Raw genomic sequence first — 13984 nt, 5'->3', positions numbered from 1 at the left:
TGATTTATAAATGCGATAGGTTCGAGGATTTCATTTCCACAACATTCACCTGAGGAAGGAGGAAGCCTCCGAAAGCTTGTGGATTTTAAAATAAAATTGTTGGACTATAACTTGGTGTTGTAAAATTGTTTACAAGTATTTAATAAGTATGAGACCCAAATCCATTTGTTACCTGACTGCAAATTCCTTTTGCCTTAATAGACCAATCATAGAAAAAAGTCAGCTGTTATGCCAAATGGTTCTCAATTGAAGTACAACTAGTCTTAGTGAGTTTTGCAAACAAAATGAATTTGCATAGGAAGAATGTCCAATTAAATATGAAAGCCATGGATCTCTTTGGCAGCAACTTGTGTATTTCAAGGTGAATAATCACTGTGTCGGTCACCAAAATGTAAAGTGACTGTTAGTATCTTATACATAGATATTAAAATATATAGGGGTCTTATTTCCTGGCCCCCACTCTCCCCCAGTGTTGGACAGGTGCAAAGCACCCAAAGTATACAGTGCCTGATTTTAGTTGGCTGGTCCATTAACATGATTTGGCAAAACAGGGCCCTGCCCCTTTTCCTGACCTTTGGACATTAGAGATTTTGACTGAAACTCCATATTGATCTCTCAACTTTTTCTTCATCCCCTTCCCCCCCCCCCCCCCCCCCCCCACCCACAAATTATTTATCATCTCCACAGCTGATGCCTCACTCATCAGAATGGTACCCACAGCAATTGGCATGGTGGAATGGCCTGCTGAGCATCCCAGGTCTCAGTGTTCCATGGAAAACCTGTCCAAAACATGTGCCACGCCTGCGCTAACCACCACCTGTGCCTTGCTTTTGCCATATTCTCATGCACTGTGCAGTAAATGCCATGAGTGTTACCTGGCTAAAACTCTCATTGTCCATGTTTACCTTTCGACAAAAGGCCTTGTATCAACCAGCTCTGTCTAGCCCGAATGGCCGAACACTGTACACTGCTTTTACGCTTGTTGCCCCTGTTTGTTTGCCCACCCTCTAGCCGAAGCAGTCACACCCTGTGAGAAGTTTGCTCTGCTCCCATCTATGGTATGGATTACGTGACCCCACTGCATCCTTTCCTAGAGCAGGCAAGAAGTTGAGGTTATCTTGTTGTAGATGAGGTGCAGTCTAGAATTATTGCTGTGTCATGTTGGGTGTCCCTGCATGACCAATGATACTTTCCCTGGGTGAAAGTACTATTAGATTGTACTGCAAGATTTGAACTCCATTATATGGGGTCAGCTAGTTGTACCTCCTACAGTCCCACTCAGCTCACACTACCCAGGCTGCCCCAGATAGATAAATATCTGATGGATCGATGTTTGGCGGAAGGCTTGCTGCCATTCCACACACCTCTGTTGTGCTTGGAGACCAGCACAGTGACTCATCTGCCTGCTGGCCCCTTAAATCTGTCCAAATGGATGGAGCGTCTAACCCAGCGTAATGGCATCAGCATCTGTAAGAGAAGCATTGTACAAGCTTTCTCTACAATATTGCTAACCGTGTTAGGAAAAGCATTACGTAGGCTTTTCCTGTGAACAAGGCTTTCTGTTCTCGGTATATTAGCATCAACAGGTCACCTTGTGTATTGCACCCTTGAGTAATGAGCATCTTGTGTCATTCTTATCTCGTGCATTAGATGGGTAAAGGGAGTTGGCCATAGTTTAGTAAGAATATAGGATGCTTTGGGATAAACATGGTGTCCTTGATAAGTCAGAGGCAACTAATCATATGGGAGGCAATGATGTCAGGTATTTGGTTATCTGGAATGTAAAGAGAGTGAAATGGGTAGCAGCTCCATGAGACAGAGAGGATGATTGATGGGAGGCCTTATGTTTGCACATAGCCCCTGTAGAACTAATGTATTACAAACGTATATAAACTGAGAATTAAATCGTATTTGTTAGAACATTCTCGGAGCGAGGCTGGACCGCTCAACTGTAATTTCAAGGACCTTTGAGACGTGCACCTCAGAACCTTGTAAGGTGATAAACTTTGCCAGGTTGTATCCCAACATCTTATAATTGTACTTATAACTATATTCTTGTATTTTAACATCTTTGCTACTTATTATAACTTCTTAATAAAGCTATTAAACTTTGGAACAAAACACCTCCTCGCCTTTTTGAAGACTCAACCATTTAATAGATCACTTACAGCAGCCACTGCAGCTGACTGTGCTCCTTTTCCCAGCTCTGTCCTCTTCCTTCCTTTGGCCATAATTCATTTCCTAATAAAACCTGAAACAGCATAGTTGCTGAAATCACCAATTCCTTCGCACCATGAATGGGGCACAGCATAAGAGTCCCAAGAACAATACCAGGAAGGTTAGTCATGAAGAAAGACATGAACAGTTGGGCTTTTTTCACTGGAGCACTGAATGTCAAAGATGGAATCTAATAGATGTTTTCAATATAATGCAAGGTTTTGAGAGGCCAAATAGTGAAAGATTGTTTCCACTGGTTGGTGAAGCGGTAATTAGGGGACAATGGCTAAGGAATAGCACTAGAAGAATGAAGGGGGAAGTTACATCAGAACATAAGAAATAGGAGCAGGAGTAGGCCATACGGCCTCGAGCCTGCTCCGCCAATCAATCAGATCATGGCTGATCTTCGACCTTAACTCCACTTTCCGCCTGATCCCCATATCCCTTGATAACCCAAGAGTCCAAAAATCTATCTATCTCAGCCTTGAATATATTCGATGACTCAGCATCCACAGCCCTCTGGGGTAGAGAATTCCAAAGATTCACAACCCTCTGAGTGAAGAAATTCCTCCACATCTCAGTCTTGAATGGCCGACCCCTTATCCTGCGACTATGCCCCCGAGTTCTAAACTCTCCAGCCAGGGGAAACAATCCCTCAGCACCTACCCTGTCAAGCTCCCTAACAACCTGACATATTTCAATGAGATCACCTCTCATTCTTCTAAACTCCAGAGAGAATAGGCCCATTCTACTCAACCTCTTCTCATAGGACAACTCTCTCATCCAGGAATTAATCTAGTGAACCTTCATTGTACCACCTCCAAGGCAAGTATATCCTTCCTTAGATAAGGAGACCAAAACTGTATGAAGTACTCCAGGTGAGGTCTCACCTGTACAATTGTAGTAAGACTTCCTTACTCTTGTACTCCAGCCCCCTTGCAATAAAGGCCAACATGCCATTTGCTTTCCTAATTGCCTGCTGTACCTGCATACTAACTTTTTGTGTTTCTTGTACGAGGATACACAAATCTCTCTGAACACCAACATTTAATAGTTTCTCACCATTTAAGAAATATTCTGTTTTTCTATTCTTCCTACCAAAGTGAATAACCTCACATTTCCCCACATTATACTCCATCTGCCACCTTCTTGCCCATTCACTTAACCTGTCTATATCCCTTTGCAGACTCTTTGTGTCCTCCTCACAGCTTACTTTCCCACCTAGCTTTGTATCAACAAACTTGGATACATTACACTCGGTCCCATCATCTAAGTCATTAATATAGATTGTAAATAGCTGAGGCCCAAGCACCGATCCTTGCGGCACCCCACCAGTTACAGCCTGCCAACCTGAAAATGACCCGTTTATCCCTACTCTTTTTTGTCCTTTAACCAGAAGGAACCAGAAGAATCTTTTTCACACAGAGGGTTCTTAAAATATGAAATGCTTTACAACAAATAGCTATTTAAAATGGAATTGGACAAGTATTTAAAAAGGAAAGATATGAAAGTATGGGTACAGTAGGATGGTGGTTATGTTACTGGACTCGTAAACCAGAGGCCTGGACTAATAATCCAGAGTCATGAGTTCAAATCCCGCCACGGCAGCTGGGAAATTTAAATTCAATTAATGCAATAAAAATCTGGAATAAAAAAATGAGTATCAGTAATGGTGGCCATGAAACTACCGGATTGTCGTAAAAACCCATCTGGTTCACTAATGTCCTTTAGGGAAGGAAATCTGCCGTCCTTACCTGGTCTGGCCTATATGTGACTTCAAACCCACAGCAATGTGGTTGATTCTTAATTGCCCTCTGAAATGGCCGAGCAAGCCATTCAGTTACGAAAAGTCATAAGAATAAAACCGGATGGACCACCCGGCATCAGACCACTAGGCACTGGACACGACAAAGGCAAATCAAGCCCAGTCGACCCTGCAAAGTCCTCCTCACTAACATCTGGGGACTTGAGCCAAAGTTGGGAGAGCTGTCCCACAAACCAATCAAGCAACAGCCTGACATAGCCATACTCACAGAATCATACCTTTCAGCCAACGTCCTAGACTCTTCCATCACCATCCCTGGGTATGTCCTGTCCCACTGGCAGGACAGACCCACCAGAGGTGGCGGTACAGTGATTTACAGTCAGGAGGGAGTGGCCCTGGGAGTCCTCAACATTGACTCCGAACCCCATGAAATCTCATGGCATCAGGTCGAACATGGGCAAGGAAACCTCCTGCTGATCACCACCTACCGCCCTCCCTCATCTGATGAATCAGTCCTCCTCCATGTTGAGCACCACTTGGAGGAAGCACTGAGGGTAGCAAGGGCACAGAATGTATTCTGGGTGGTGGACTTCAATGTCCATCACCAAGAGTGGCTCGGTAGCAGCACTACTGACCGAGCTGGCCGAGTCCTGAAGGACATAGCTGCCAGGCTGGGTCTGCGGCAGGTGGTGAGCGAACCAACACGAGGGAAAAACTTACTTGACCTCGTCCTCACCAATCTACCTGTCGCAAATGCATCTGTCCATGACCGTATTGGTAGGAGTGACCACCGCACAGTCCTTGTGGAGACAAAGTCCTGTCTTCGCACTGAGGACACCATCCAACGTGTTGTGTGGCACTACCATCATGCTAAGTGGGATAGATTCAGAACAGATCTAGCAGCTCAAAACTGGGCATCCATGAGGCGCTGTGGGCCATCAGCAGCAGCAGAATTGTATTCCAGCACAATCTGTAACCTCATGGCCCGGCATATTCCTCACTCTACCATTACCAACAAGCCAGGGGATCAACCCTGGTTCAATGAGGAGTGTAGAAGAGCATGCCAGGAGCAGCACCAGGCGTACCTAAAAATGAGGTGCCAACCTGGTGAAGTTACAACTCAGGACTACATGCATGCTAAACAGCGGAAGCAACATGCTATAGACAGAGCTAAGCGATTCCACAACCAACGGATCAGATCAAAGCTCTGCAGTCCTGCCACATCCAGTCGTGAACGGTGGTGGACAATTAAACAACTAATGGGAGGAGGAGGCTCTGTAAACACCCCCATCCTCAATGATGGCAGAGTCCAGCACGTGAGTGCAAAAGACAAGGCTGAAGCGTTTGCAACTATCTTCAGCCAGAAGTGCCAAGTAGATGATCCATCTCAGCCTCCTCCCGATATACCCACCATCACAGAAGTCAGTCTTCAGCCAATTCGATTCACTCCACGCGATACCAAGAAACGGCTGAGTGCACTGGATACAACAAAGGCTGTGGGCCCTGACAACATCCCAGCTGAAGTGCTGAAGACTTGTGTTCCAGAACTAGCCGCGCCTCTAGCCAAACTGTTCCAGTACAGTTACAACACTGGCATCTACCCGACAATGTGGAAAATTGCCCAGGTATGTCCTGTCCACAAAAATCAGGACAAATTCAATCCGGCCAATTACCGCCCCATCAGTCTACTCTCAATCATCAGCAAAGTGATGGAAGGTGTCGTCGACAGTGCTATCAAGCGGCACTTACTCACCAATAACCTGCTCACCGATGCTGTTTGGGTTCCGCCAGGACCACTCGGCTCCAGACCTCATTACAGCCTTGGTCCAAACATGGACAAAAGAGCTGAATTGCGGAGATGAGGTGAGAGTGATTGCCCTTGACATCAAGGCAGCATTTGATCGAGTGTGGCACCAAGGAGCCCTAGTAAAATTGAAATCAATGGGAATCGGGGAAAACTCTCCAGTGGCTGGAGTCGTACCTTGCACAAAGGAAGATGGTAGCGGTTGTTGGAAGCCAATCATCTCAGCCCCAGGATATTGCTGCAGGAGTTCCCTCGAGCAGTGTCCTAGGCCCAACCATCTTCAGCTGGTTCATCAATGACCTTTGCTCTATCAGAAATGGGGATATTTACTGATGATTGCACAGTGTTCAGTTCCATTCGCAACCCCTCAGATAATGAAGCAGTCCGTGCCCGCATGCAGCAAGATCTTGACAACATCCATGCTTGGGCTGATAAGTGGCAAGTAACGTTCGCGCCAGACAAGTGCCAGGCAATGACCATCTCCAACAAGAGAGAGTCTAACCACCTCCCCTTGACATTCAATGGCATTACCATCGCTGAATCCTCCACCATCAACATCCTGGGGGTCACCATTGACCAGAAACTTAACTGGACCAGCCACATAAATAGTGTGGCTACAAGAACAGGTCAGAGGCTGGGTATTCTGCGGCGAGTGACTCATCTCCTGACTCCCCAAAGCCTTTCCACCATCTACAAGGCACAAGTCAGGAGTGTGATGGAATATTCTCCACTTGCCTGGATGAGTGCAGCTCCAACAACACTCAAGAAGCTCAACACCATCCAAGATAAAGCAGCCTGCTTGATTGGCACCCCATCCACCACCCTAAACATTCACTCCCTTCACCACCGGCGCACTGTGGCTTCAGTGTGTACCATCCACAGGATGCACTGCAGCAACTCGCCAAGGCTTCTTCGACAGCACCTCCCAAACCCGCGACCTCTACCACAAGAAGGACAAGAGCAGCAGGCACATGGGAACACCACCACCTGCACGTTCCCTTCCAAGTCACACGCCATCCCGACTTGGAAATATATCGCCATTCCTTCATTGTTGCTGGGTCAAAATCCTGAAACTCCCTTCCTAACAGCACTGTGGGAGAACCGTCACCACACCGAATGCAGCGGTTCAAGAAGGCGGCTCACCACCACCTTCTCAAGGGCAATTTGCGATGGGCAATAAATGCCGGCCTTGCTAGCTACGCCCATATCCCACGAACGAATATAAAAAAAGATGCGGATGAAGTGTAGATATTAAAATGACAGCTCCAGCTGAAGAGCTTGCACTGGCACAAGCATGATAGATTTAAAGACTTCAAATTCTATGATTCTATGGACATATCCTAGGATCTGTCACAGGTCATATTACCAGAAAGATAAAGAGAAGTAAATAAATTTTATATAGCATCTTTCACAATGAAGACAATGAAATACTTTTAAAGTACTGTTGTAATGTAGGGAAATGCAGCAACGAATTTGCGATCAGCAAGGTCCCATAAGCAGCAATGTGATAATGACCAGATAATCAGTTTAGTGATGTTGGTTGAGGGATAAATGTTAGCCAGGTCACCGGGAAAACTCCCCTACTCTTTTTCAAATGGGATCTTTTATGTCCAGCCCAGAGGGCTGACGGGGCCTAGGTTTAACATCTTATCCGAAAGATAGCACCTCCGACAATGCAGCACTCCCTCAGTATCAGCTAGGATTATGTGCTCAAGTCTCTACATACTACAATAAAATGTCACGGCAAGTCACCTTGGCTCCAGAGATTGGCAGAGGCTAAGGAATGGGTAGAATAACTGAATTCTCAGTGTTTTGAGTTAATGTAAAATATGGCAGAAAACCAAAGGTACAAAATGGGAAGTGGGGGGATGGGGGATGAAGAAACACATCACATAACAATTCAACTAAACATTTATATTTGCTTTATAAAGCATGGCAAAATACAACTGTGAAATTAAGCCTACATATACTCTTCACTGTTAGTTGTCGTAACGTTAGTCCTGGTTGAAAGACATTTCGTCAGTATCGACTAATACCTGTAGCTATATGAGATTGCAAGAAAAAACTCTCAGAAGGTAGTGAGAATCAACCAATCTTTGATTAACAGTAGATAGTAATGTCTCAATATGATAGTTTGGTTAGCAATTCTTTTCTTCTGAAAATCCAATTTGGGTTCTTGTGCAGAATTTTTTTAATGAAAGAATAAATAGACTAGACTCTGAAAATACTTAAATTCTGTCTGCATTCTTTGTGGCTATTTATGTAACTTAAACGAACCATGCAGACATAAATATCTTTTAATGGTATTACCTGAATCATTTGTTTCATTTTCTTCTAGATGGTACTAAAAGCTATAATCTCCAATGTTTTTTTATATAGTATGTATTTTTGTTGTTATTATGTTATGTTTGTAATGCTGTGAGAACCCAAGGTTTATGCATTAAATATCCATCACAAAGTATGTACACTCCAACTATATTGTACTTTTCCAGAGTAATTATCTTAAATTGATTCCATCTACCAAAGTCACTGTGCAGTTTCTTCCCGACCCTGATGGGGACATCACATGTAATTGAAATCAATATCATTCACTTTCACAATTATCGTGTTGGCTTCTACTCAATTATTCCAGATTCTGCCTTAACACAGTTAAGAGAATTGGAAATACAGACACCTTAATCAGACCCATTTTACATTCGACACACCTTTCAAACAATAACACCAATAGTGTCCAATTAGGGGATTCAGAAGTATAAAAATTTTAAAAATCTGACAAGATAAAATGGGAATAATTCTTGATAAAATGGTTTCTAATGTTAATATAAGATTCATTAATCTCTCAGTTAAGGCAGCAGCTGCTGGATTTAACGCTTGGAAAAAATTGAACTTACTTCACTGAGAAAACACCTTTTGTTCGCTGAGTCAGAGAGTGACTCAAGATCTGTGAGCAGAAATCTCTGCAACAGAGGTCTGTTTGCCTTTGCTTCTTAGGTGACCAAGGTGTGTGCCCATAGTGGTTGTTGTGCAATGGGTGGGGGGCGGTGGGAACAAGTCTAAATAAAATTATGATGATGTGAGGCAGTAACTACCGATAACCTGTGAGAAATCTTCCTTGGGTCACTGGCACCAGTACTGGGACAGGAAGGAGCTGTACCTCAGGAATGGGCTCCACCTGAACCAGAATGGTACCAGTGTCCTAGCAGAAAGGATAAATAGGGCTATGGGTAGGACTTTAAACTAGTAAGATAGGACGGGGGGGGGGGGGGGGGGTATAGTGAAAATAACATTAGTCTGAAGGTAAAAGAAATAGGGGATGAGAGTAAAGGTCAGACCAAGGTAAAGAACAAGGTTAACATAAACGGTCAGGGAAAAATACAGTTATAGAACATGAGTACAAAATGACTGTTAGAAGTAAAGTGAAGGGAACAATTATTAAAGACAAATTAAATTGCCTGTACAGCAATGTGCACGGCATCTGAAACAAAATGGGGGAACGGGAGGCAATAATTCGTAGTGAGGAGCCAGATGTAGTGGAGATAACTGAAACATGGCTACATAAAGAACAGGACTGGCAGTTAAATATTGCAGGATATAGCATATTTAGAAAGGATAGGGAAGGAAGAAGAGGGAGTGGAGGAGCTGTAATAATTAGAGACAACATGATGGCAATAGAAAAAATGAACATAAGTAATAAGATAGAAACAGAATTCATAAAAATTGAGACAAAGGATAACAAGGGATCGATCACGTTAATAGGTATATTCTACAGACCACCCAATAGTGGAAGGGAACTAGAGGATGAAATATGTAGACAGATCGATGAAATGAGTAAAAAATATTGAATAATAAATCATGGGAGATTTCAACTACCCCCAAATAAACTGGCAAGAAGAGGTAGGGAAAGGGGAATGGAGTTTTTACACAGTGTACAGGACTCCTTTCTTACCCAGTATGTGAGAAGTCCAACAAGAGAGGAATCACTGCTGGATCTAGTAATGGGAAATGAACCAGAGCAGATAAGAGAAGCAACCATAGGGGAACATCTAGGCAATAGCGATCATAACATAATAAGGTTTAAAATAATGATTGCGAAAGACATAAGTAAGACAAAGACCAAAGTAATAGATTGGAAAAAAAACTAATTTTGAGGGGATGAGAATGGAATCAGGGAAGGTAAACCGGTAAAAAAAAATTGTCAGACAAAGAAATAGAACAGCAGTGCGTAATATTTAAAATGGTGATGAATGGGTAATATTTAAAATGGTGATGAATGGGTAATATTTAAAATGGTGATGAATGGGTAATATTTAAAATGGTGATGAATGGGTAATATTTAAAATGGTGATGAATGGGTAATATTTAAAATGGTGATGAATGGGTAATATTTAAAATGGTGATGAATGGGTAATATTTAAAATGGTGATGAATGGGTAATATTTAAAATGGTGATGAATAGAGGTCAGGAGAAATACATTCCTTTAAAAAACAAGGACAAACTAGCCAATAATGAAACACCATGGAGGAATAAAGAGCTAAGGATAAAGTTGAAACTAAAGAAAAAGCATACACTGAGTACACTGACAATAAAAGAGAGGATAAGAATAAGGAAATACGAAGGAAAGACGTCAAATAAACCAATTAGAAAAGCAAAGAGGAACTACGAAATTAAATTATCAAGGAATATAAAAAGAAATAGTAAAGTATTCTACAGACATATAAATAATAAAAGAAAAATCAGAATAGGGATAAGGCCACTAAGGAATGCACAAGATAAACTCACAGGTAATGACAGCCAAATGGCAGAAATATTGAATAGTTACTTTGCCTCAGCATTTACCAGGGAAACTAACAAGGTGAGCAAGACATTAGAAGACGAGATCAAAAAAGGTATAAAGATATTTAAGATAGAAAGGGGGGAGATAATTGATAAACTAATCAAACTTAGAGGATAAAACCTTTGGTCCGGATGGATTGCATCTGAGCATATTAAAAGCAGTTATGGAAGAGATAGCAGATATAAAAATTAATTATAAAAGGGAATAGTGCCAGAGGACTGGCGGACAGTGAATGTTACTCCCATATTTAAAAAGGGAGATAGAACAAGACCAGGGAACTATAGACCATTAGCTTAACATCGGTGGTAGGAAAGATAATGGAATTTTTACTCAAAGATGTAATAGAAAGACATTTAGAGAACGAAAATATAATAAAGAATAGTCAGCATGGATTTCAGAAGGGAAAGTCATGCTTGACCAACCTGATTGAATTCTTTGAAGATGTAACAGAAAGGGTAGACAAGGGTAATACAGAAGATGTAATATATTTGGATTTTCAAAAGGCCTTCAATACCACATTGGAGACTCATGACTAAGGTCAGAACATGTGGAGTCAGGGAACAGGTAGAAGAATGGATAGCAAGCTGACTACAAAACAGAGAGTAGGGGTTAAGGGTAGCTACTCAGACTCGCCACAGGGATCGCTGCTGCAACCACAGTTGCTCACAATTTACAATAATGATCTGGACTCGGAAATCAGAAGTAGAATTTCAAAATTTGCAGATGACACCAAATTGGTGGGTGTAGTTAATACTGAGGAAGAATGCGTCAAAATGCAAGAAGACATTAATAAACTTGTAGAATGGGCGTGTAATTGACAAATCAATTTCAATATAGATAAGTGTGAGGTGATGCATTTTGATAGGAAGAATAAGGAGGCCACATACTGCTTGGATAATAAGAGTCTAAACGGGACAAAGGAGCAAAAGGATCTTAGGATATAGATACACAAATCACTAAAAGTAGCGATGTAGGTTAACAAGGCCATAAAAAAGGCAAACCAAGCACTAGGGTTCATTTCTCGAGGGAGAGAATTGAAAAGCAGAGAAGTTATGTTAAACTTGTGTAGAATCTTGGTTGGACCACACTTGGAATATTGTGCACAGTTCTGATTTCCATACTGTAGAAAGGATGTAGAGGCATTGGAGAAGGTGCAAAAAAAATTCACAAGGATGATACCAGACCTGAGAGGATATACTTATCAGGAAAGGCTGAACAGGCTGGGGCTCTTGTCTCTAGAAAAGAGAAGTCTGAGGGGTGACCTGAAAGAGGTCTTTAAGATAATGAAAGGGTTTGATAGGGTAGACGTAGGGAAAATATTTCCACTTGTGGGGAAGTCCAAAACTACAGGTCATAAATATAAGATATTCACTAATAAATCCATTATGGAATTCAGGGGAAATTTCTTTACCCAAAGAGTGGTAAGAATGTGGAAAGCACTACCACAAGGAGTAGTTGAGGCAAATAGCAAAGATGTAATTAAAGGGAAGCTAGATAAGCAAATGAGGGAGAATGGAATAGAAGGATATGCTGATAGGATTAGATGAAGTAGGGAGGGAGGAGGCTCGAGTGGAGCATGAACACCGGCACAGACCAGTTAGGCTGGATGGCCTGTTCCTATGCTGTAGACTCGAAGTGACTTCTGTGGCACTAACTAATAGCTTTGTCAGCCACGAAAGTGCTGCTGTTACATTAGTTGCATCTACATATAACTGTGGGAAAGAACATTCTTATCTGACATAAGCCTGAAAGCTTTGCAAAAACTATTAAGCAAATACACATGACTAATAGTTGCTTCGAGTGGCAGGTAGTGAAAAGCAGTGGGCACTTTGCTGCTTATCCGTTTTAGATAATCTCTGGAAGAAATTCAAGTGACTTGGCAAGTATAATTCCTCCCTATTGTATTACAGTCACTGAGAACCATGAGGCATATTGTAAAAGGAGGTTTTTTTTCCTAATAGAGACAGAGCTATTAAAATGGCAATTTGCTTATATACCTATATCATTATATATCGAAGTGTAAAAGAGATTTCCTTTGCCTTTACTAGGTTTTGAGCTACACCAAAAATCCATGGAAACTCAAGTATTGAGGGATTTCTGTGGGTTAGTGAATTGCTTATCTAGCCACCCTGTTTTTGTATCAGATATCCAATTTCAAACTTCCACTGGTGTTTTCTTGAAAATTGAACATTAAATGAAGAAAGACACATGCTCTCTCACCCTTTAGCGTAATATACCTTCTGAAGTTTATAAAGCATAAAAAAGCTACAAAAGATGTGTGCCATTTCTCCCTCACACACCAACAGACACGGAGTCTCTGTTTAAAATAAAACACAATATAAATTTTACCCGATTAAAGATTTTGTCATTTGTCCACTGGCTTTTCTTCAAATAAATTTGAAAAGCTTTTGATCAGAAACTGCTCAAGAAAAATGGAATGACACTGATGCAAAACTGAGGCTCTACAGCACCACCACTGGCCGCAGGGTGTAATTACAGTGTGACGAGTTTCCACAGGCAGTTTCTATTATATGAGGACAAAGAAATTTATGAGGAAAACATTTGAAAGGAAGTGCACACAGACAAAAGATTTTTAATATATTATAGATATAAAGCCAGGCACACAGCCGAGGCAATGAATTGTTCTAGATCGATAGGCCTATCAATCCCAAGTTCCCAAATCAAATTAACCGTTCAGGTGTAACTAACTGAAGCAAGGAATGAGACTTGAACTGTAAAATATCAAAATGGAGATATCTGTGAATTATCCAATTCATTGGATCTTTAGCCTCATGCACATAAATTAGCTGTCATCATCCCTGTTTAATTAGAATCAAACAACTTAAATTAAATTGCTCCAGTCCACATTGATTTATTTGATTACATCCTTAGCAATGTTTATACTTCCAGGTTCCATTGTATCCTGACCAAAGTTTGATGTGACCTCTCAATATTTACATAAAGGACTAGTTCCAGCCAATTTATATACTGGAAGATGTTAAATTACCTCTACTTGTAATTTAAGTCATGAAAGAAAAACACTCTGGGTTATATGGAAATGATAAGTACCACTTGCTAGAAGCTAAGGTGCTGCCTCACTTTTAAGTTGTTCACTTTTGTTCAGATAGTTACATTAGTTCTTGTCAAGTTTAGGAGATAATATCTCTGTTTGAAAGTAAGACATTTCACTTTCAGGGGAAGCGAAGTCACTGATCTTGTCTGGTGCTCCCTGGTGAATAATCTTCGAAGGTTAATGGCGAGGAGGAAGAATTGGTAAACGAGACAGAATCTGCTACTGCACTGGGTAATCTGTCAATCATTTGCTTGTTTGTGCGTCAGTATTTATCACAGTGGAAAGGAGCT

The sequence above is a fragment of the Heptranchias perlo genome, chromosome 2, assembly GCF_035084215.1.
Source record: "Heptranchias perlo isolate sHepPer1 chromosome 2, sHepPer1.hap1, whole genome shotgun sequence".
NCBI lineage: Eukaryota > Metazoa > Chordata > Chondrichthyes > Hexanchiformes > Hexanchidae > Heptranchias > Heptranchias perlo.
This window is presented reverse-complemented; position numbering follows the sequence as displayed.